This window comes from Carassius carassius, chromosome 10 (genome assembly GCF_963082965.1).
Source record: "Carassius carassius chromosome 10, fCarCar2.1, whole genome shotgun sequence".
Lineage (NCBI taxonomy): Eukaryota > Metazoa > Chordata > Actinopteri > Cypriniformes > Cyprinidae > Carassius > Carassius carassius.
This window is the reverse complement of record NC_081764.1, coordinates 18,936,994-18,959,972: the sequence shown is the minus strand read 5'-3', so window position 1 is coordinate 18,959,972 and position 22,979 is coordinate 18,936,994. Positions and strand designations below refer to the sequence as shown.

At 46.2% G+C, this 22,979-nt stretch overlaps 1 pseudogene; it reads right to left on the bottom strand.

Annotated features, from left to right (window-relative positions):
• The window catches only part of LOC132152307 (epoxide hydrolase 4-like), a 30,279-nt pseudogene extending 8,153 nt beyond the window's left edge, over positions 1–22,126 (bottom strand).
• Between the last annotated feature and the right edge of the window lie 853 nt (positions 22,127–22,979).

Sequence of the window (22,979 nt, the reverse complement as noted above, 5' to 3'; positions counted from 1 at the left end):
TTCATTAGACCAATGAAATTGCCGAACGGGTTAAAGTCAAACAACTTTTTTTGTTTACTATTTAGATTAAATCGAGCGCGCTCAAACTTCCCATCATTCTGATTACGGTAGTCATTTTGTCACCCTCATCATGGCAAAGACACAGAGAAATGCATATGATGCAGCTTTCAAGTTGAAGGCGATTGATCTGGCTGTTGGAAAAGGAAATAGAGCTGCTGCACGGGAGCTTGGTCTTAATGAGTCGATGATAAGACGTTGGAAACAGCAGCGTGAGGAATTGACTCAGTGCAAAAAGACAACTAAACCTTAAAGCCGACTGAAAGCCAAAACAATCGCCACCGCGATGAAGTTTGAGGATTTTAGAGGTGGACCAGCGTGGTGTCTCAGATTTATGAGAAGTAAAGGCCTGTCCATCAGGGTACAGACGAGTCTATGTCAGCAGCTTCCTCCCGACTATGAGGAAAAAGTTTCAAACTTCCGCAAATTCACTGATGCAAAGATAGCGGAGCATTCCATCGGCCCGCATGACATCATAAATATGGATGAGGTTCCTCTGACGTTTGACCTGCCTCTCACTCGGACTGTCAACAGGAACGGCGAATCATCCGTCACGCTGAAAACAACTGGGCATGAAAAAACGCATTTCACCTGTGTTCTGAGCTGCACGGCATCGGGAGAAAAGCTTCCACCGATGGTGATTTTTAAACGCACGACGATGCCGAAAGAAAAATTCCCGAGAGGAATTGTTGTGAAAGTCAACAAGAAAGGATGGATGACGGAAAGCCTAATGCATGAATGGCATACGGAGTGAAATGCCATTGAAGCCATCAAGAGAACAAACTCAATTCCAGCTGTGATTCCTGGAGGCACAACAAAGTATTTGCAGCCACTCGACATCAGTGTAAATCGTGCATTTAAGGTGGCGCTCCGTGTTCAGTGGGAGGCTTGGATGACAAGTGGGGAGAAATCCTTCACTAAAACGGGCCGCATGCGAAGAGCAACTTATGGTCAAGTCTGCCAGTGGATCCTGACAGCGTGGAGCATTGTCAAAAAATCCACTATCATCAGCGGGTTTCGAAAGGCTGGACTGTTGCGTGTTGAAGAGGGCTCAGCGGGGGATTTGCCTCCGGATGAAAGTGACGAGAGCGACAATGAAAACGATCCAATGTCGGATGAAGCAATTCTGAGGCTATTCAACTCCGACACCGAAGGAGATGACTTCAGTGGTTTCAGTGCACAGGAGGAGGAAGATAGTGACCAATGAGTTTCTTGGTAGGCTACTGTTTACTACTTTCTTTTTTTTTGTGACAAGCCGGTTTTGGTTAAAGCCAGTTTATTTTTGTTACAAACCGTGTTTCATTAAAGCCTTTTAATTTTTGTTACAAGCCGTGTTTCGTTAATGCCTGTGTAAAGTTCATTTCATTTGTTTCAATGTACCGGTAGGCACCTGCGGCTTATAGACATGTGCGGCTTATTTATGTTCAAAATAATGATTTTTAAAAAATTCAGTGGGTGCGGCTTATATTCAGGTGCGCTCAATAGTCCGGAAATTACGTTAGCCATTTAATTAAATTCTCAATAAAACTATTTTTATCACTATATTTTAATGTTTCTGTTGTCAGACAATGGGATGAATATTATAATGACTGAAACGCGATCCATTAAGACTACATGTCACAGTTCATGAATCGCTACCGAGGCAGTGTTCACCAACCTCAAAAGTCACTTTGTTTCGGCTCCCATTCTTGTCACCCCTGATCCCACATGTCAGTTCGTGGTGGAGGTCGACGCGTCAGAGGTGGGAGTAGGAGCAGTGCTTTCAAAACGCGCTCCCTCAGACGACAAGATTTATCCCTGCGCTTTTTTTTCTCATTGAATATCGCCTGCCGAACGTAATTATGACATTGGTAACAGAGAGTTGTTGGCAGTTAGGTTAGCGTTGGAGGAATGGCGTCATTGGTTAGAGGGTTCGGGGGTACCCTTTATCGTTTGGACCGATCATAAGAATCTTGAATACATCAGATCGGCTAAGAGACTCAACTCCAGGCAGGCTCGGTGGGCTCTTTTTTCGGACGTTTTGATTTTGTTCTCTCGTACCGCCCGAGGTCCAAAAACATCAAACCCGACGCTTTGTCTCGTATTTTTGATCCATCCAAACGCCCGGTGACTCCCAAGTGTATTTTACCTGAGATAGTTGTCATCTCCACTCTGGTATGGGAGGTCGAATCGAAGGTCAAGACAGCCTTAGAAGGGGTAACGCCTCCGCCTGGTTGCCCTCCGAGTCGTTTGTTCCGGAGGGGTTACGGTCCGACGTTATTCGATGGGGTCATTGCTCCAACGTGGCTTGTCATCCAGGAGTGACTCGCACTAGTTTTCTAGTTAAAAAAACGATTCTGGTGGCCATTGATGGCTCGTGACATTCACGATTTTGTTTAGGCTTGCTCAGTCTGTGCCACTGGTAAGACATCAAACCAACCACCAGACGGGCTACTTCGAACGCTGCCTGTCCCTTCAAGACCCTGGTCCCATATCGCTATAGATTTTGTTACCGCCCTCCCGCCCTCCCGCCCTCCAATGGCATGACGGTTGTTTTAACCGTAGTGGACCGGTTCTCGAAGGCGGCACATTTCATCCCCTTGCCCAAATTACCTTCAGCCAAGGAGACAGCGGTCACAGTCATAGATCACGTCTTTTGGTTACATGGCCTCCCGATGGACGTGGTCTCTGACAGGGGTTCCCTATTCTTATCCAAATTTTGGCAAGAATTTTGTAAATTACTGGGGGCCACGGTCAGTCTGTTCTCTGGATATCCTCCCTAGAGCAATGGTCAGTCAGAGCGAGCCAATCAGAACCTCGAGAGAATGTTGCGATGTTTGGTTGCTAAAAATCCGTCATCCTGGAGCCGACAGCTTTCTATGGTGGAGTACGCCCACAAATCCTTACCAGTGTCATCCACGGGCCTCTCGCCATTTAAGTGTAGTTTAGGTTACCAGCCACCAATCTTTCCGAGCCTGGAATCCGAGGTCGCGGTCCCCTCCGCTCACGCATTCGTCCAGAGGTGCCGCCGTACTTGGACTAGAGCCCGTGAGACTCTACTCCAAGCGGGGAGGCACATGAAGGCCAAGGCCGATCGCCACCGGTCAAAGCCTCCCGTTTACATCGTGGGTCAAAAGGTGTGGCTTTCTACCAAGAATATTCCTCTCCGCTCCGTGTCTAACAAGTAAGCTCCTAAATTCATTGGCCCGTTTCCTTTCATCAAGATTATTCGTCCGTTGACAGTCCGACTCAAACTCCCTCCTGCGTACAGGAGAATCAGAATCAGAATCAGAATCAGAAAGAGCTTTATTGCCAAGTATGCTTGCGCATACAAGGAATTTGTTTTAGTGACATAAGCTTCCAGTAAACAGAGACAACAACACACAGACAAAAGAAAAAAAAATTTACAGGAGAATTACAAATTGGCAAATAAATAAGTGTATAAACAATTGTGCTATAAATGATAATGGAATAGGATTGAGTGAGATGCAGGAATGTTCTAGGATGGAGGGGTAACAAATAAATATAAGGATATTGCACATTTTTGCATAAGCATAAGTTTAAGTGGGAAACATTTAACTGTTCATGAGGTAGATTGCCTGGGGGAAGAAACTATTCTTGTGCCTTGCTGTTCTTGTATTTGCAGCTCTGAGGCGCCGGCCAGATGGCAAAAGTTCAAAGATGGGGTGACTTGGATGTGAGGGATCCAGAGTGATTTTCTGAGTCCTTTTCCTCACTCTGGATGTGTACAGTTCTTGGAGGGTGGGCAGGGGAGCACCAATAATCCTTTCAGCAGTCCGAACAGTTCTCTGTAGTCTCCTGATATCTGATTTTGTAGCTGAACCAAACCAGACAGTAATTGAAGTACACAGGACTGACTCAATGACGGCTGAGTAGAACTGTTTCAGCAGCTCCTGTGGCAGGTTAAACTTCCTCAGCTGGCGAAGGAAGTACAACCTTTGTTGGGCTTTTTTCACAATGGAGCCAATGTGATTGTCCCACTTCAGGTCCTGAGAGATGGTGGTTCCCAGGAATCTGAATGACTCCACTGCAGCCACAGTGCTGTTCATGATGGTGAGTGGGGAAAGTGCAGGGGGGTTTCTCCTAAAGTCCACAGTCATCTCCACTGTTTTGAGCGTGTTCAGCTCCAGGTTGTTAAGACTGCACCAGACAGCCAGCTGCTCAACCTCCTGTCTGTAAGCAGACTCGTCACCGTCCTGGATGAGGCCGATGACTGTAGTGTCGTCTGCAAACTTCAGGAGCTTGACAGAGGGGTCTTTAGAGGTGCAGTCGTTGGTGTACAGGGAGAAGAGCAGAGGGGAGAGAACACATCCCTGAGGGGCACCAGTGTGGGTCGAGCAGCTGTTTGACTTGAATTTCCCCAGTCTCACTAACTGTTGCCTATCTGTCAGAAAGCTGGTGATCCACTGACAGATAGAGCTAGGAACAGAGAGCTGGGTCAGTTAGGTCTGGAGGGTTGTTGGGATGATGGTGTTGAAAGCCGAACTAAAGTCCACAAACAGGATCATCACATAAGTCCCTGTTTTGTCCAGATGTTGCAGGATGAAGTGCAATGACATGTTGATTGCATCATCCACGGACCTGTTTGCTCGGTACGCAAACTGCAGGGGGTCCAGTAAGGGTCCAGTGATGTCCTTCAGATAAGCCAGAACCAGTTTTTCAAACGACTTCATGACGACAGACGTTAGAGCCACAGGTCTGTAGTCGTTAAGTCCGGTTATCTTGGGTTTCTTTGGAATGGGGATTATGGTGGAGCGTTTGAAGCAGGAAGGCACTTCACACAACTCCAGAGATCTGTTGAAGATCTGTGAAAAGATGGGGGCCAGCTGGTCAGCACAGATTTTCAGACAGGCTGGTGTAACGCCATCTGGGCCTGGTGCTTTTCTTCTTTTGTTTTTCTTGAAGACCTGGCGCACATCATCTTCACAGATTTGAAGAGCAGGAGGTATGGAGAGGGGGATTGCAGGAGGTGTTAATGGTTGTGTAGGGAGATGGTCAGAGTGGGTGTTGGGGGTTTCAAATCTACAATAAAACTCATTCAGGTCGTTAGCAAGTCGTTGATTAGCCTCAGTGCAAGGGGATGGTGTCTTGTAGTTTGTGATGGCTCTCAGTCCTCTCCAAACTGAAGTAGAGTCGTTGGAAGTAAACTGGTCTTCCAACTTTTTAGCGTAGGTCTTTTTAGCCGCTCTAATCTCTTTGTTCAGTGTGTTCCTGGCCTGATTGTACAAGACCCTGTCCCCATTTCTGTAGGCATCCTCTTTGGCCTGACGAAGGTGTCTGAGTTTTACTGTAAACCATGGCTTATCATTGTTGAATGTTAAATAAGTCCTGGTAGGAATGCATATATCCTCACAGAAACTAATATAGGATGTTACAGTCTCTGTGAGTTCGTCCAGATCGGTGGTAGCAGCTTCAAAAACGCTCCAGTCTGTGATGTCAAAACAAGATTGTAATTCCTGCTCTGTTTCGCTGGTCCATCTCTTCACAGTCTTTACTACAGGTTTACTAGATTTAAGTTTCTGCTTGTAGGTCGGTATAAGATGAACCAGACAGTGATGAGAACGTCCCAAAGCTGCTCGTGGAACAGAGTGATATGCATCCTTTATTGTGGTGTAACAGTGATCCAGTATATTACTGTCTCTGGTGGGACAGGTAACATGCTGTCTGTATTTTGGCAGTTCACGGGAGAGATTGGCTTTATTAAAGTCCCCAAGAATGATTAAAACAGAGTCCGGGTGTTGTTGTTCTGTGTCTGTGATCTGATCAGCAAGTTTCTGTAAAGCCGAGCTCACATGCGCTTGAGGTGGAATGTAAATACTAACCAGAATGAACGAGTGAAACTCCCGCGGCGAATAGAACGGCTTGCAGTTGATAAACTGCGTTTCTAGATCAGGACAGCACATCTTCTTTAACACAGTTACATCTGTACACCACCGTTCATTGATGTAAAAGCATGTCCCGCCGCCGCGCGATTTCCCCGTTGATTCTGCTTTGCGGTCCGCTCTGAACAGCTGAAAGCCCGGCAGATGGAGCGCGCTGTCCGGTATGGCGTCATTCAGCCAGGTTTCCGTGAAACACAGAGCAGCAGAGTGAGAGAAATCCTTATTTGTCCGAGAGAGCAGAAGGAGTTCGTCCGTTTTGTTGGGTAGAGAGCGGAGATTTGCGAAATGGATGCTAGGCAACGGCGTTCGAAATCCGCGCTTCCTGAGTCTGACGAGCGCTCCCGCTCGCTTTCCCCGTCTGCGCGTCCTGAAGCGCTTGATCAGCGCCGCTGCTCCTCCGATAACAATGTTCAGTAAAAATTCTGTATAATAGAAATCCGGAAAAATATCATGTGGTGTGTTCTGCTGAATGTTCAGCAGTTCATCCCTGGTGAAACTGATCGTGTTTGTTAAACAAAAAACAGGAAAAACGAACAAAAACAGTACAAACACTGGAGAGCCAAGCACTGAAGCAGCCATGTGCGGCGCCATCTTGGATTAAACCCAAGAATTCACCCCGCCTTCCATGTGTCTAAAGTAGGGGTGTAACGATTCACTCGTTTTCTCGATGCATCGATTACAAACCCTGTCGATTCATATGCATCGATCTTGAAACTGTCACGAAGGGGATTCAAGAAACACGGAGAGATCCAAATGCAGGTATGCGGTTTATTTAGGGGCAATCCAAAAAGCATAAACAGTCCAGGCAGGGTCAAAACCAGAATATCCAAACAACATGAAAACAGACAACAACACACGGCAAGGGCAAGACTACGGAAAGCATGAAACATACACAAAAGGATGATGGGGAAACAGGAGACAGGTGGGGAACAATCAATTACCTAAACAAGGAGGAAGGTGACCAAATAAGGAGACAGGAAGTGATAAGGTGACAGACACCGTGAGAAAGGAGGACATCTAGTGGAAACCCAGGGACACAACCCAGACACTGTGACAGAACCCCCCCTCTACGGAGCGGCTCCCAGACGCTCCACGACAGACATAAAACAGACCAGGAGGGAGGCGGACAGGTGGAGGCTCAGGGGGAGGGACGGAGGGCCAGAAAAGAAAAACATGGGGAACAGGCACCAGAATGTAACACAACACAGAAAGACCAGGAGGGAGGAGACAGACATTAACACAAAAACAAAAGGAAAAAACAACATGAAGCCCCCCAGGGCGGAGCAGAAGACCACCATGTCCGTGTGGTCGGAGCGGAAGCCCCCCAGGGCGGAATGGAAGACCACCACGTCCGTGTGGTCAGAACGGAAGCCCCCCAGGGCGGAGCAGAAGACCACCACACCCTTGTGGTCAAGGACAGAGTCCTCCAGGGTGGAGCAGAAGACCACCACGTCCGTGTGGTCAGAGCGGAAGCCCCCCAGGGTGGAGCAGAAGACCACCACACCCTTGTGGTCAAGGCCAGAGTCCTCCAGGGTGGAGCAGAAGACCACCATGTCCGTGTGGTCGGAGCGGAACCCCCCCAGGGCGGAGCAGAAGACCGCCACGTCCGTGTGGTCAGGGCAAACGCCCCCCAGGGCGGAACGGAAGACCACCACGTCCGTATGGTCAGAGCGGAAGCCCCCCAGGGCGGAGCAGAAGACCACCACGTCCGTGTGGTCGGAGCGGAAGCCCCCCAGGGCGGAGCAGAAGACCACCACGTCCATGTGGTCAGAGCGGAAGCCCCCCAGGGCGGAGCAGAAGACCACCACACCTTTGTTGTCAAGGCCAGAGTCCTCCAGGGTGGAGCAGATGACCACCACGCCCCTGTGGTCGATGCCGGAGTCCAACAGGGCGGAGCAGCAGACCACCCAGTGACTTGACTTGACTCTGAAAGTTCAACGGTGACTGGCCCTGACTCCGGAAGGTCATCAGTGACTGGCCCTGACTCCGGAGGACCAGCGGTGACTGGCCCTGACTCCGGAGGACCAGCGGTGACTAGCCCTGACTCTGGAGAGGTCACTGGCACCTGACTCGACTCTGGAGAGTTCACTGGCCCCTGACTCGCCTCTGGAGGGTCAACTGGAACCTGCCTCGACTCTGGACTGCCTGTGGAGACTTGAGACGCCTCGGCTTCGGGCACCGCCTCTGGAACGGACTCGGGCACTGCCTCGGTCACGGCCTCGGGAGCAGTCTCGGGCACCGCATCGGGAACGGCATCGGGCACCGCCTCGGCATCGGGCACCGCCTCGGCCTCCGGAACAGCATCGGGCACCGCCTCGGCCTCCGGAACAGCATCGGGCACCGCCTCGGCCTCCGGAACAGCCTCGGGCACCGCCTCGGCCTCCGGAACAGCATCGGGCACCGCCTCGGCCTCCGGAACAGCACCGGGCACCGCCTCGGCCTCCGGAACAGCATCGGGCACCGCCTCGGCATCGGGCACCGTCTCGGCATCGGGCACCGCCTCGGCCTTCGGAACAGCATCGGGCACCGCCTCGGCATCGGGCACCGCCTCGGCATCGGGTACCGCCTCGGCATCGGGCACCGCCTCGGCCTCCGGAACGGCATCGGGCACCGCCTCGGCCTCCGGAACGGCATCGGGCACCGCCTCGGCCTCCGGAACGGCATCGGGCACCGCCTCGGCCTTCGGAACAGCATCGGGCACCGCCTCGGCCTCCGGAACAGCATCGGGCACCGCCTCGGCCTCCGGAACAGCATCGGGCACCGCCTCGGCCTCCGGCCCCGCCTCGGCCTCCGGAACAGCCTCGGCCTCCGGAACCGCATCGGGCACCGCCTCGGCATCGGGCACCGCCTCGGCCTCCGGAACAGCATCGGGCACCGCCTCGGCATCGGGCACCGCCTCGGCCTCCGGAACAGCATCATGCACCGCCTCGGCCTCCGGAACAGCATCGGGCACCGCCTCGGCCTCCGGAACAGCATCGGGCACCGCCTCGGCCTCCGGAACAGCATAGGGCACCGGCTCGGCCTCCGGAACAGCATCGGGCACCGCCTCGGCATCGGGCACCGCCTCGGCCTCCGGAACGGCATCGGGCACCGCCTCGGCATCGGGCACCGCCTCGGCCTCCGGAACAGCATCGGGCACCGCCTCGGCCTCCGGAACAGCATCGGGCACCGCCTCGGCCTCCGGAACAGCATCGGGCACCGCCTCGGCATCGGGCACCGCCTCGGCCTCCGGAACAGCATCGTGCACCGCCTCGGCCTCCGGAACAGCATCGGGCACCGCCTCGGCCTCCGGAACAGCATCGGGCACCGCCTCGGCCTCCGGAACAGCATCGGGCACCGCCTCGGCCTCCGGAACAGCATCGGGCACCACCTCGGTCTCCGGAACAGCATCGGGCACCGCCTCGGGAACGTCCTCTGGGCTTTGAGGAACGGTAGACGCCTGTCTCCTCCTCCTCCGCCCTCTATGTTGGCGAGTCGGTGACACCTTGTCTGGAGACTCAGGCGTTGAGTCGGCCATCTTGTGCTGTGGCTCCAAGCTGGCGGCCATCTTGTGCTGTGGCGCTGGGCTGGCGGCCAACTTGGCGGAAGAGACAGGAGTGGCTGGGGCATCCCACCGAAGCCGATGCTGCAGGTAGCGCACGAATGCCCAGAATTCCAGTGTCTCTAACTCCGCCATCTCCTCCTGAGACACTGGATCATCCAGCCCGCCATTAAAATAGTCCTTGAGGGCCGCATCATTGTAGCCCATGCCCTCGGCCAGGGACCAGAACACCTGTGCCAGGGCACCCACCTCATTGCCCTCTTGGCAGAGGGCGATCAGCCGGAGATACTTCGCTCTCCGCTCCGCCATCTTGGCTGGGGAACGGAAAAAAGACATACCGCTGGATCTCAGTGTGACGGAGTCCTTCTGTCACGAAGGGGATTCAAGAAACACGGAGAGATCCAAATGCAGGTATGCGGTTTATTTAGGGGCAATCCAAAAAGCATAAACAGTCCAGGCAGGGTCAAAACCAGAATATCCAAACAACATGAAAACAGACAATAACACACGGCAAGGGCAAGACTACGGAAAGCATGAAACATACACAAAAGGATGATGGGGAAACAGGAGACAGGTGGGGAACAATCAATTACCTAAACAAGGAGGAAGGTGACCAAATAAGGAGACAGGAAGTGATAAGGTGACAGACACCGTGAGAAAGGAGGACATCTAGTGGAAACCCAGGGACACAACCCAGACACTGTGACAGAAACATGATTTTTGAATCGTGAATCGCCGATCTTGGACAGTAATCGATTCAAAATGCTAAGAATCGAATGAATCCCGATTTCTATAGCGATTCAATGCTTTCAAAATGTATACACATTAAATTACTACACGCATGAATTAATGGAGACCTTGAAGAGTGTTCGTGAATCGTGCCTCTTATCTGTCCTTCACGCGCTCCACTGTTTACCGCCTGAGACTGTCACAGGATTGCGCTCTCGCTCCGTTCGTCTCTGATGTGTGATCTATAGGACTCGTGGCCAGTAATGCTAACGTGAAGTAGTTTTACTTTTCTGTAGTTTGTCAATGGCTCTCTGCATCTTACCGACGGAGTTACCGGAGCCGTCGACAGCTGTATTTATTGCATGGACGGAGCAGAAATGTAAGTGTCTAAATCATACGCACAGTTCCACTGAATGATAAATGTGTTTAAACAATGCGGATGAACCGAATATACGAAGGAAACTTTTAAAATTATCCACAGCATTAACAACGACCTTGAAATAAGAGCACGAGATTTATCTGATAATATGCATGAAAGTAGCCTAGCGTTTGTTTCATTAGCAAACAGACATCTGGCGCATTTTCTCTCACAATCATTCGCTGATGGAGAGGAAAAGTTAAATAGAGATGAAGATGTTTTCACACTGAAAAGCGATCTCGCTCTCATAGACGTGCCAGGCTATATCTGCAGCTAAACTGAATAAAAGCAGAATGAACAGCACCGGGCACCGCCTCGGCCTCCGGAACAGCATCGGGCACCGCCTCGGCATCGGGCACCGTCTCGGCATCGGGCACCGCCTCGGCCTTCGGAACAGCATCGGGCACCGCCTCGGCATCGGGCACCGCCTCGGCATCGGGTACCGCCTCGGCATCGGGCACCGCCTCGGCCTCCGGAACGGCATCGGGCACCGCCTCGGCCTCCGGAACGGCATCGGGCACCGCCTCGGCCTCCGGAACGGCATCGGGCACCGCCTCGGCCTTCGGAACAGCATCGGGCACCGCCTCGGCCTCCGGAACAGCATCGGGCACCGCCTCGGCCTCCGGAACAGCATCGGGCACCGCCTCGGCCTCCGGCCCCGCCTCGGCCTCCGGAACAGCCTCGGCCTCCGGAACCGCATCGGGCACCGCCTCGGCCTCCGGAACAGCATCGGGCACCGCCTCGGCATCGGGCACCGCCTCGGCCTCCGGAACAGCATCATGCACCGCCTCGGCCTCCGGAACAGCATCGGGCACCGCCTCGGCCTCCGGAACAGCATCGGGCACCGCCTCGGCCTCCGGAACAGCATAGGGCACCGGCTCGGCCTCCGGAACAGCATCGGGCACCGCCTCGGCATCGGGCACCGCCTCGGCCTCCGGAACGGCATCGGGCACCGCCTCGGCATCGGGCACCGCCTCGGCCTCCGGAACAGCATCGGGCACCGCCTCGGCCTCCGGAACAGCATCGGGCACCGCCTCGGCCTCCGGAACAGCATCGGGCACCGCCTCGGCATCGGGCACCGCCTCGGCCTCCGGAACAGCATCGTGCACCGCCTCGGCCTCCGGAACAGCATCGGGCACCGCCTCGGCCTCCGGAACAGCATCGGGCACCGCCTCGGCCTCCGGAACAGCATCGGGCACCGCCTCGGCCTCCGGAACAGCATCGGGCACCACCTCGGTCTCCGGAACAGCATCGGGCACCGCCTCGGGAACGTCCTCTGGGCTTTGAGGAACGGTAGACGCCTGTCTCCTCCTCCTCCGCCCTCTATGTTGGCGAGTCGGTGACACCTTGTCTGGAGACTCAGGCGTTGAGTCGGCCATCTTGTGCTGTGGCTCCAAGCTGGCGGCCATCTTGTGCTGTGGCGCTGGGCTGGCGGCCAACTTGGCGGAAGAGACAGGAGTGGCTGGGGCATCCCACCGAAGCCGATGCTGCAGGTAGCGCACGAATGCCCAGAATTCCAGTGTCTCTAACTCCGCCATCTCCTCCTGAGACACTGGATCATCCAGCCCGCCATTAAAATAGTCCTTGAGGGCCGCATCATTGTAGCCCATGCCCTCGGCCAGGGACCAGAACACCTGTGCCAGGGCACCCACCTCATTGCCCTCTTGGCAGAGGGCGATCAGCCGGAGATACTTCGCTCTCCGCTCCGCCATCTTGGCTGGGGAACGGAAAAAAGACATACCGCTGGATCTCAGTGTGACGGAGTCCTTCTGTCACGAAGGGGATTCAAGAAACACGGAGAGATCCAAATGCAGGTATGCGGTTTATTTAGGGGCAATCCAAAAAGCATAAACAGTCCAGGCAGGGTCAAAACCAGAATATCCAAACAACATGAAAACAGACAATAACACACGGCAAGGGCAAGACTACGGAAAGCATGAAACATACACAAAAGGATGATGGGGAAACAGGAGACAGGTGGGGAACAATCAATTACCTAAACAAGGAGGAAGGTGACCAAATAAGGAGACAGGAAGTGATAAGGTGACAGACACCGTGAGAAAGGAGGACATCTAGTGGAAACCCAGGGACACAACCCAGACACTGTGACAGAAACATGATTTTTGAATCGTGAATCGCCGATCTTGGACAGTAATCGATTCAAAATGCTAAGAATCGAATGAATCCCGATTTCTATAGCGATTCAATGCTTTCAAAATGTATACACATTAAATTACTACACGCATGAATTAATGGAGACCTTGAAGAGTGTTCGTGAATCGTGCCTCTTATCTGTCCTTCACGCGCTCCACTGTTTACCGCCTGAGACTGTCACAGGATTGCGCTCTCGCTCCGTTCGTCTCTGATGTGTGATCTATAGGACTCGTGGCCAGTAATGCTAACGTGAAGTAGTTTTACTTTTCTGTAGTTTGTCAATGGCTCTCTGCATCTTACCGACGGAGTTACCGGAGCCGTCGACAGCTGTATTTATTGCATGGACGGAGCAGAAATGTAAGTGTCTAAATCATACGCACAGTTCCACTGAATGATAAATGTGTTTAAACAATGCGGATGAACCGAATATACGAAGGAAACTTTTAAAATTATCCACAGCATTAACAACGACCTTGAAATAAGAGCACGAGATTTATCTGATAATATGCATGAAAGTAGCCTAGCGTTTGTTTCATTAGCAAACAGACATCTGGCGCATTTTCTCTCACAATCATTCGCTGATGGAGAGGAAAAGTTAAATAGAGATGAAGATGTTTTCACACTGAAAAGCGATCTCGCTCTCATAGACGTGCCAGGCTATATCTGCAGCTAAACTGAATAAAAGCAGAATGAACTGATGAAACAAAAAAAAAAACCCACAAACAATTTATGAATGATGCAGTGCTAATTGACATTTATTACAGTACAGTACAGAAACTATAAAGTATATTTTCTACGTTATTCTGTGCAGAAAATTTAAATAATTGCTAATTAAATGTAGCCTAGTATATAAAACAATCATAAAATTGCCATTAGGAAAAAAATATCGATTACAAATGATTGATTATTGTCCAGCAGTGTATTTGATTTATTACAGCTAATTAAAAGTAATTAAAAAAGAAGATAATTCCTTATAAAAAAAAATAATAATTATAATAATTATTATTATTATTATTAATATTATATAGGCTACATACATAAAATGATTGTATTAGACATTTCTGTCACTTCTGAAATTATGGCTACGCCCCTGGTGTGACAAAATATTAGCTTATACATAATACTCTTTAAGCTCTTTTTTAAAAACTTGGCTTACATACATTTTTACGTATGTCATGTCGCATCATTAAACTATCATTTAACAATGGACAAAAGTTTTTTTATAAATGCTACTGTAATTTGCCCCCTGACTGAGCTTTTAAAGAATTTAGTAGAAGCATTTAAATAATCCCATGAATGCACTTAAAGAATGCAGAATCGAATCGTTATAATCGAATCGAATCGAATTTAATTGTGAATCGAATCTAATTGAATCGTTCTAAATTTGCAAAAATTGCTCTTGAATCGAATCGAAAACCTATAAATCGAAATCGAATCGCTGCCTTGCCAAAGATTCACAGCCCTAGTCTAAAGTCAAGCCTGTGTTTTATTCTCACATTAATCCGCCTTCCCCGGTAGCGCGTTTTAAAATAAAATTAGCCGCATTTCCACAGTCGGGCCAGTGCGAGCCAGGGCTTAAAGCGGGCCGGGCGGGGCTCATAGCCTTGGGCCAGTAGCCTCGAGGCCAGAATAGCGCAGCGTTTCCACAGTCAGGGCCCGAAGCTCCGCTGCCCGTCACTAAAACACGCCCTTTACACGCCTCTCATAAACAATGTCATGCAACCTCATCATTTCAGCAACTACGAGAAGTTATCTGAAAACTAATAAGAAATAAATCACTGGAACATGCGCGATCACACAGGAACATGATAAAAGCGGCTGTTTGTTTGCATGCTTTGTTAAATATTCAAACTCAAAAGCATCGATGTTTTAACTATAGAATAAGTGATACATTGATCATAATGATTAAATTTATCAGGACTCAAAATTAATCACACATAAATACACATTGCTATTTTATTCATTTATTTTTAATGCTTATAGCCTGCTTATTCAGTCGAGTCTGTTTCTGTTTATTTGTAGTCACATTTAGAATGAATGATAATATCTCTATTTTTTTATGATAGGCAAGGTGGAGCTAAACTCTCGAGACGACCTTGTGATATAAGTTACTAAATAAATACACGATTGTGATAAAGAATAAGAAGCTGACATCTGATTTCTTCAAGCGGTCATATTTACCATGTTTAGTATGGTAACATGTTTAGCGTGCATAGTCTTTTACATCGCTTAAAATATTTCTGTCTTTTTCATGTGAATATAATCCACATCGGATCAAGTTAGTTCAAACACTCGCTGCTGACTGAAAGTGAGTTTTGAGCTCAACTTCTTTTATAAAGTGTTTAATGCTGGTGTTATAGCTGTTATCTTTCTGAAATGATCCGCAGCGCAGACGCTCTCTATTTTTTTAAAAGCTCCCGAACAAAAATCATTATTATATTTTGAAGATATGCGTGGAGCTAAACTCTCGAGACGAGACTTATGACAGATAAAATATGTTCAATAAATACACAATTGTGATAGAGAATAAGAAGCTGACGTCTGATCTCTCCTGGTGGTCTCCTGGAGATCACACAAGTTACGTTGCTACGTAGGCCTTCGTATTGTAACCTTATCAAAGAACCTAAAAAAATATGAAAATAGATATTTCAAATATTTAATATAGGCCAGTGGTTCTCAATTCCATTCCTCGTCCCGACTGCTCTAAACATATTGTGTGTCTCTATTTGTTAACACACCTAATTCAGATAATCAGCAAATTAGAATTGAGCTCCGTGCATGAACTGTGTTCCGATTGACATGGTCTCTACACAGTGTTTACTGCTCCCTACTCCCTGAGCAGGGGAAATCTGTTGAAGTTTACTTCACTTCGGAACATTCATTCATTCAACGTCCATATGCACACACGAACAAGTGTGACATCATATACCTCTGTAAATCAATACAATTTAAATTCACGTCTCCCACACTTCAATGCACTTTGAATGGAACATATACGTATGCTTCGAACTGGAATCATGGCGGGATATCCTGTGATGTCCACTTGGCAGGGCACATATGTTCGAATAGAACAAATAATAATAATAATAATGATAACATAATAATAACAAATAATAATCTGATCATAAATAAAGCCCGTAACACCCCTTCTGCCCCTTGGTTATCTGATGTTCTATGCGAACACTGTTCTAAGCTTAGAGCTGCTGAAAGGGTGTGGCGCAAGTCCAAAAATACTACTGACCTTATTGTGTATCAGTCACTCCTATCTTCTTTCTCTGCTAATGTCTCCACTGCTAAAATGACAAACTACCATAACAAAATTAACAATTCATCTAACTCTTGCATGCTTTTAAAAAAAAAATTCCTCACTTCTTTGTCCTCCTCCTCCCCCTCCTGCTTCATCTCTAATAGCTGACGACTTTGCAATGTTTTTCATTAAAAGAATTAAACACATTAGTGCACAATTTTCCACACCACAATCAGTCAAGCTCATTTCACCAGCAAACTTACACTCATTTACATCCTTCTCTTCACTCTCTGAGGCAGAAGTCTCAAAACTCATCCTTTCTAATCACCCTACTACTTGCCCGCTTGATCCTATTCCATCTCATCTCCTTCAAGCCATTTCTCCTGCAGTTGTACCTGCACTCACTCACATCATCAACACTTCCCTTCACACTGGTGTTTTTCCCTCATCATTTAGACAGGCACGTATAACTCCACTACTTAAGAAACCCAACCTCAACCCATCTCTTTTAGAGAACTACAGACCAGTTTCCCTTCTTCCTTTCATTGCAAAAACACTTGAGCTGTGTTCAAACAAGTCTCTACATTTCTCACACACAACAATCTCCTTGACAGCAACCAATCTGGCTTCAGAAGTGGACATTCAACTGAGACGGCCTTGCTCTCAGTTGTTGAAGCTCTAAGACTGGCAAGAGCAGAATCCAAATCTTCAGTACTTATCCTGCTTGATCTGTCCGCTGCTTTTGACATGGTTAACCACCAGATCCTCCTATCAACCCTACTGGCAAAGGGCATCTCAGGAACCACACTTCAATGGTTTGAGTCTTACCTATCAGATAGGTCCTTCAAAGTATCTTGGAGAGGTGTGGTGTCCAAGTCACAACATCTAACTACTGGGGTGCCTCAGGGCTCAGTTCTTGGACAACTTCTCTTCTCTGTCTACATGGCATCATTAGGTTCTGTTAGTCAGAATCATGGCTTTTCATACGACTGCTATGCTGATGACACTCAACTCTACCTCTCATTCCATCCTGATGATCCGATGGTAGCTATTCCATCACCTTCAACTCAACCTTGCCGAGACAGAACTGCTTGTGATTCCAGCAAACCCATCGTTTCATCACAATTTCACCATAAAGTTAGGCACATCAACCATAACTCCTTCAAAAACAGCTAGAAGCCTTGGAGTTATGATTAATGATCAGCTGACTTTCTCAGACCACATTGCTAAAACTGTCAAATCCTGCAGATTTGCTTTATTCAACATCAAAAAGATCAAGCCCTTTCTTTCGGAACATGCTCCACAACTCCTTGTTCAAGCTCTTGTTCTGTCCAGGCTGGACTATTGCAATGCCCTCTTGGCAGGTCTTCCAGCCAATTCTATCAAACCTTTACAATTAATTCAGAATGCGGCAGCAAGATTAATTTTTAATGAGCCAAAAAGAATACACGTCACACCTCTGTTTATCAATTTGCACTGGCTTCCAATAGCTGCTCGCATAAAATTCAAGGCATTGATGTTTGCCTACAAAACTAGCACTGACTCTGCACCCATTTACCTAAATGTATTACTTCAGACTTCTGACCCTCTAGAAGCTTGCGTTCTGCAAGAGAACGTCGCTTGATTGTGCCATCCCAAAGAAGCACAGAGTCACTTTTAAGGACTTTTAAATTAAATGTTCCCTCCTGGTGGAATGACCTCCCCAACTCAATCCGAGCAGCTGAGTCCTTAGCCATCTTCAAGAATCGGCTAAAAACATATCTCTTCCATCTTTATTTGACCCTCTAACTTTAACACTCACTATTCTAATTCTATTCTTAAAAAAAATCTAACTACCTTTCTAATCTTTTTGTATTCTATTTTCTTTTCATTTATTATGCAATTGTATATGTGTGCGTGTGTGTATGTGTAAAGACCTCTAACTAGCTTGCTCTATTCTTTTTTTTATTCTATCTGTTTTCTTTTTATTTATTATATTATTTAAAATCCCATTCTACGTGTACTGTGTTAACCTAACTGAGACTTGTTATAGCACTTATATATCATTGCTCTTTTTGTTGTTTTTGATTGCTTCCACTGTCTTCATCTGTAAGTCGCTTTGGATAATAGCGTCTGCTAAATGAATAAATGTAAATGTCTGAAGCAATAAGAGAAACTTACAAAATGTGCAGAGCAGTGGGGCGCGAGGACTGGAATTGAGAACCGCTGATATAGGCTATAGGGAATTTCACGAAACTTACATGGATTTTTTTATTTTGTTTTTAATGACCTGGCCAAACCCGCTGGTTATGAGACGACCCACGCATCACTAAAAATCATATTTTCCAAATGAGCACCATGGCCTTTGATCTTTAATTTGAAAGCCGTACACATGACATGAAAAAAAAAGGAATCGTTTACTTATCAATCCGTGGCCACTTTTATGAATCTGTTCATTCATTTAAATGTTTCTAATTATTATTATTTTAATTTAACTAAATTGAAAGGAGCAAATAATATGTACAACATTGTCAATATTTACCTAAAACACAGGAACAAATTATTAAAACATAAATTTCTTTCTTTTTTTTTCTTTCTTTTTTTGTGCAGAGCTCCAGTATTTTCAATTTGAATGTCAAAATTTTAATTTACATTCAACATTCAGTTTTAAAATGGAACTGTGGCCTTGGCAAGAAACATGAAATTTCACAGGAATGTGAAATGGATATAGACCTGAGATAATAGAGGCAGTCTGTTCTTACCCAGATACTCCACAATGTCCTTGATGTCAGTGACAAGGTAGTCCAGTCGGTAGCTCTCAGTGGAGGACGGCAGGTCAGATTCTCCGTAGCCTCGCATATCCACCGCCACAACACGGAGCTCGCTCTTAAATTCCCTCAGCTGGTGACGCCAGGAGAACCTGGCAAAACAAGGGGGAGATCTTTGAGAAATATTTAGTATAAAACTCTAAAGGTTACACAATACATTTTTAGAATACAAATTTAGATCAACTCTCTCTGTTCTACATTGTTATTTCCTTTTATTCTTAAGATAGTATAGAGCTGACTCCATGGAAAAGTAAATAGAATGAATGAATTAATTAATTAATCACAATTATTTTATTGAATTAATAGTCATAGTTTCATATTTCTTTTCAGTTTTATATACTACCATTCAAACATTTTGGGGTCAATAATAATTTTTAATAAATGGAGCAAAAGTCATAGGAAAGACATTTATAACTTAACAAAACAATTCTAATTCAAATAAATTCTGTTCTTTTGAACTTCCTATTTATCCTAGAAATGAATCAAGGTCAAGGACTTAATATTCTTAAAATTTAAAATAATACAACAAATATATATATATATATATATATATATATATATATATATATATATTCCAAAATTAATATAATTATAGCTAACTTTATATTTTAGGGGGTTCCACAAGTTAAGCCCAAAAGACCTTGTGGAAGGTGAGAATTCATTGGACTGACCTAATTTAGATGTGGGAATGGATGATTTCTTTTTTTTATTTACAGTAATCATACAAATCATAATTATTTGAACTGAAAAATATTTTGGCAAAAGTCTGAAAGACTGGTTAGCGCTTTAAATTAAAAAGGCAAAATCCATTTTATGGATTGAAAGAACCCTGAAACTAGTTTGGCATGTAATCTTCTGTTGAATTTTATTACTAAACCCTGTCACAGTAGTAGCTCTCCCTAACTCGTGATGATGTGTCTTTAAAGAATGAGAAGAAAGAGGGAGAGGAAGAACGTTGAGGAAAAGCAGAAGAAAGAAGCCTATATGGTTCTGATGAGACAGTGCAGCAGAGACTCTCAGGACCCAAACTCAATCTGTTAGAATATATGAGCGTTAAATTAGCACACACACAAACCCTGTTCCAACCTCTACATTTCTCTATTGCTCAGCAGTGAGGGAAATCTTTGACTTGCACTTTTTGAATGCACTAAACTAAAGTGGAGCAGAAGTCAAAAGAGAAGGGTGTCCTCCAGGTCTCCTCTACTCGCCCAAGAGCTCATCACTGATTCTGGAGCAGTAGATTGGCCAGTGAAGCAGAAAGGAGCCATGCCACAATAATTAGGCACAGTCCTGTCTTGATCGCAGTTCTGTAGTCACTGAAAAGACAGCGTCATGGTCCCAAGTCACAACACTCCATATTACATTTCAGAAAAGTACTATGCATAATACCGCCCGATTTACATTTCATAATCATTTTGAAAAAGGTTTGAGTGTCAGACAGTATTTATGACTCCATGTGTATAATGTGGACTGATTCCACAACAACATATTTCCGATCTGTGCCTGGCAGCATGCCAGTACAGAAGTGTTTCCCTTGTGAGTCTGTGTGTGTGTGTGTGTGTGTGTCTGTGTGTTTGAGTCTCACCAAAACTCAGGGAATCCATGCAGAAACAGCATAAGTGGCTTTCCTCGTTCCCCGGAAGCAACGTAGTGAAATCTGAGTCCAGACTCCTAAAAGCCATACAGAGAGACCAGAGGCAGTTATTCTTCACCATAAATGGAGGATATGATAAAAAGCAGTCTGGTCTGTTCAATCACAAGGGCCTGTCCATCCTGGTGTAAAATCAATTCTCACATTACTCTCTGCTTGATAGAGTTATACAATTCATCAGAAAGAGGGTGTCGTGTCCGCAGGCTTCAGCTAATTTTAAAGCAATACATTTATGGAAAGATTCATACCCTGTTAAATGAGAGCATCCCAGCATTCCAGCAGTTGCAGAGACCCCCTCTTACAATATTCTTCTTTAGAAATGTTTGCATTCAACATTTTACGAAAGAATTACATACTTAGGAACAAAACTTGAAGTGATTGTTTTCAAGTCTAAGACTTCAAAGGATGCTACGTTTTAAGAAAAAGCACAGACTCAGAGTACCTAATGTTTGACCGTTATGTTCAAAGCTTTGTAGGTACATACACATAACAGTTATCCTGAGACTGCCTGAGGAACTGATTTCAGCACCACTTGAGTGGACAGCGAAGTCCAGGCAATTACTATGATTTTGCTGGAAACTGATCACTCTGCTGTCTGGTGCAGAACGTTGCTCAATTAATGATCAGTGATGGAAACTGTATTCTTCCGGGAGCAAACACATGGGAAAGAAAAATCCCAAATGAGACCTCTTTAAAGGGATAGTTCCCTTAAGATAAAACATAGCTCATCCAAGCATGAAAATTCTAATATCATAACCTTGTGTTGTTTCAAACCTGTATGGCTTTCCTTTTTCGGCAGAACACTAAAGAAGATATTTTAAAGAATTGTGTTTTAGTTACAGTTGACTTCCATTCCTTAAAAAAAGAAAAACAGGCATATTCTTTAGAGCTTTCCTGTAGTTTAAACAGTAGAGCATGGCACTACCAAGGTCATGGGTTCAATTCCCAGGGGAAGCAAGAACTGGTGAAATGTAAAATGTGTAACTGGAATGCAATGTAAATCACTTTTGGATAAAAATATCAGCCAAAAGTATAAATGTAAATGTAAATGTTTTACATTCTAAGGAAGAAAGTCAGTCATACAGGTTTGGAAGAACACAAGAATGAGATACATTTCATTAATGCCCATTAATGCGAACTAACTATCCATTTAATGTTTCTAGACACATGAAGGAGAATATAGAGACTTTTGCTTGATCTTCTGCTTTTAGTCAAACATCTTAGTGATTTAATGCATTTTCTCAACAATATCTCAAAATGTGCCCATGGCAAGATACCAAACCTGAAATGTAATCTCAATACACTAATATTTGTCATTTCTATTCCTAAATGAAATTATGTGAGCTACCTGAATTCATGCTTATAGTTCTGTACTCTTACAGTCCGTGAACAAAGTGAATATTTCAAAGACAAAAAAAAAAAAAAAAACCAAGAGCAAAGTTAGGCTATATATATGCTTTCATATAGGCTACTGTCAGCCATCCATTTAACTTATACCGCTCTCTTACCTTGATTCTAACAAAACAGTGGGTTCCTAAGGACGTGTCATTCAGGCACGCTGGGGGTGTCTCACGAACCGTCCACTGAAAGGTTGTTGACGGTCGTAGGATGATATTCCAACCAAGTTTGAGCAGCGCAAGTTATCAAGCAGTCTCGCCATTCACATTACCGCGGGAATCCGCTTGTTGATCACGGCTTCTATTGATTTGTTTACTCAACTGCCTGCGTTTCAAAAACGACGCGCATCTTAATAGCCCTGTCGCACCGTCACGAGCGCATCCTGACCGGGGAGGATCCCTGTGAAGACAGTAAGGAGTCACGCTTACGTGTGACAGAAGAGATGCTCAATCCCCAAGGCGTTCGCACCTCAGACTGAACCATTACACCCCATCTACACTGACAAAACTAGAAGGCTCATATTATAGTCAACGCTGCTGTCTGGGCCCAGATCACAGTGAAGCGCGAGCTCACAGACTGTCCACGCGCAGAGTTCTGGAGTCTCGCGAACGCTGCCGGTAAGAACGAGCAAAAGCTGCGTCGATGACTGGAGAGATCGGGGTTTTATCTCGCTTACAGTGTAGATGAGGTACAGATGTCTTCCGATATTTTACCTCGGATACAACAATTAATATATGCTGTGCCTCATGGTGCATTAAAATAATGATTTCCCGAGTCCAGTGAGACTAAGATCCGCATAGAGCACGTTTAATATTTATAATGTAGAGATTTATTAAATCACAGTTTGGAAACATAAAAAAAAATATATATATATAAATATATCTTCCAACTTTATTTGACCCTCTAACTTTAGCACTCACTATTCTAATTCTATTTTTTTTTTTTAAATCTAACTACCTTTCTAATCTTTTTGTATTATATTTTCTTTTCATTTATTATGCAGTTATGTATATATATATATATAGACCTCTAACACTAGCTTGCTCTAATCTTTTTTATTCTATCCGTTTTCTTTTTATTTATTATTTAAAAGCC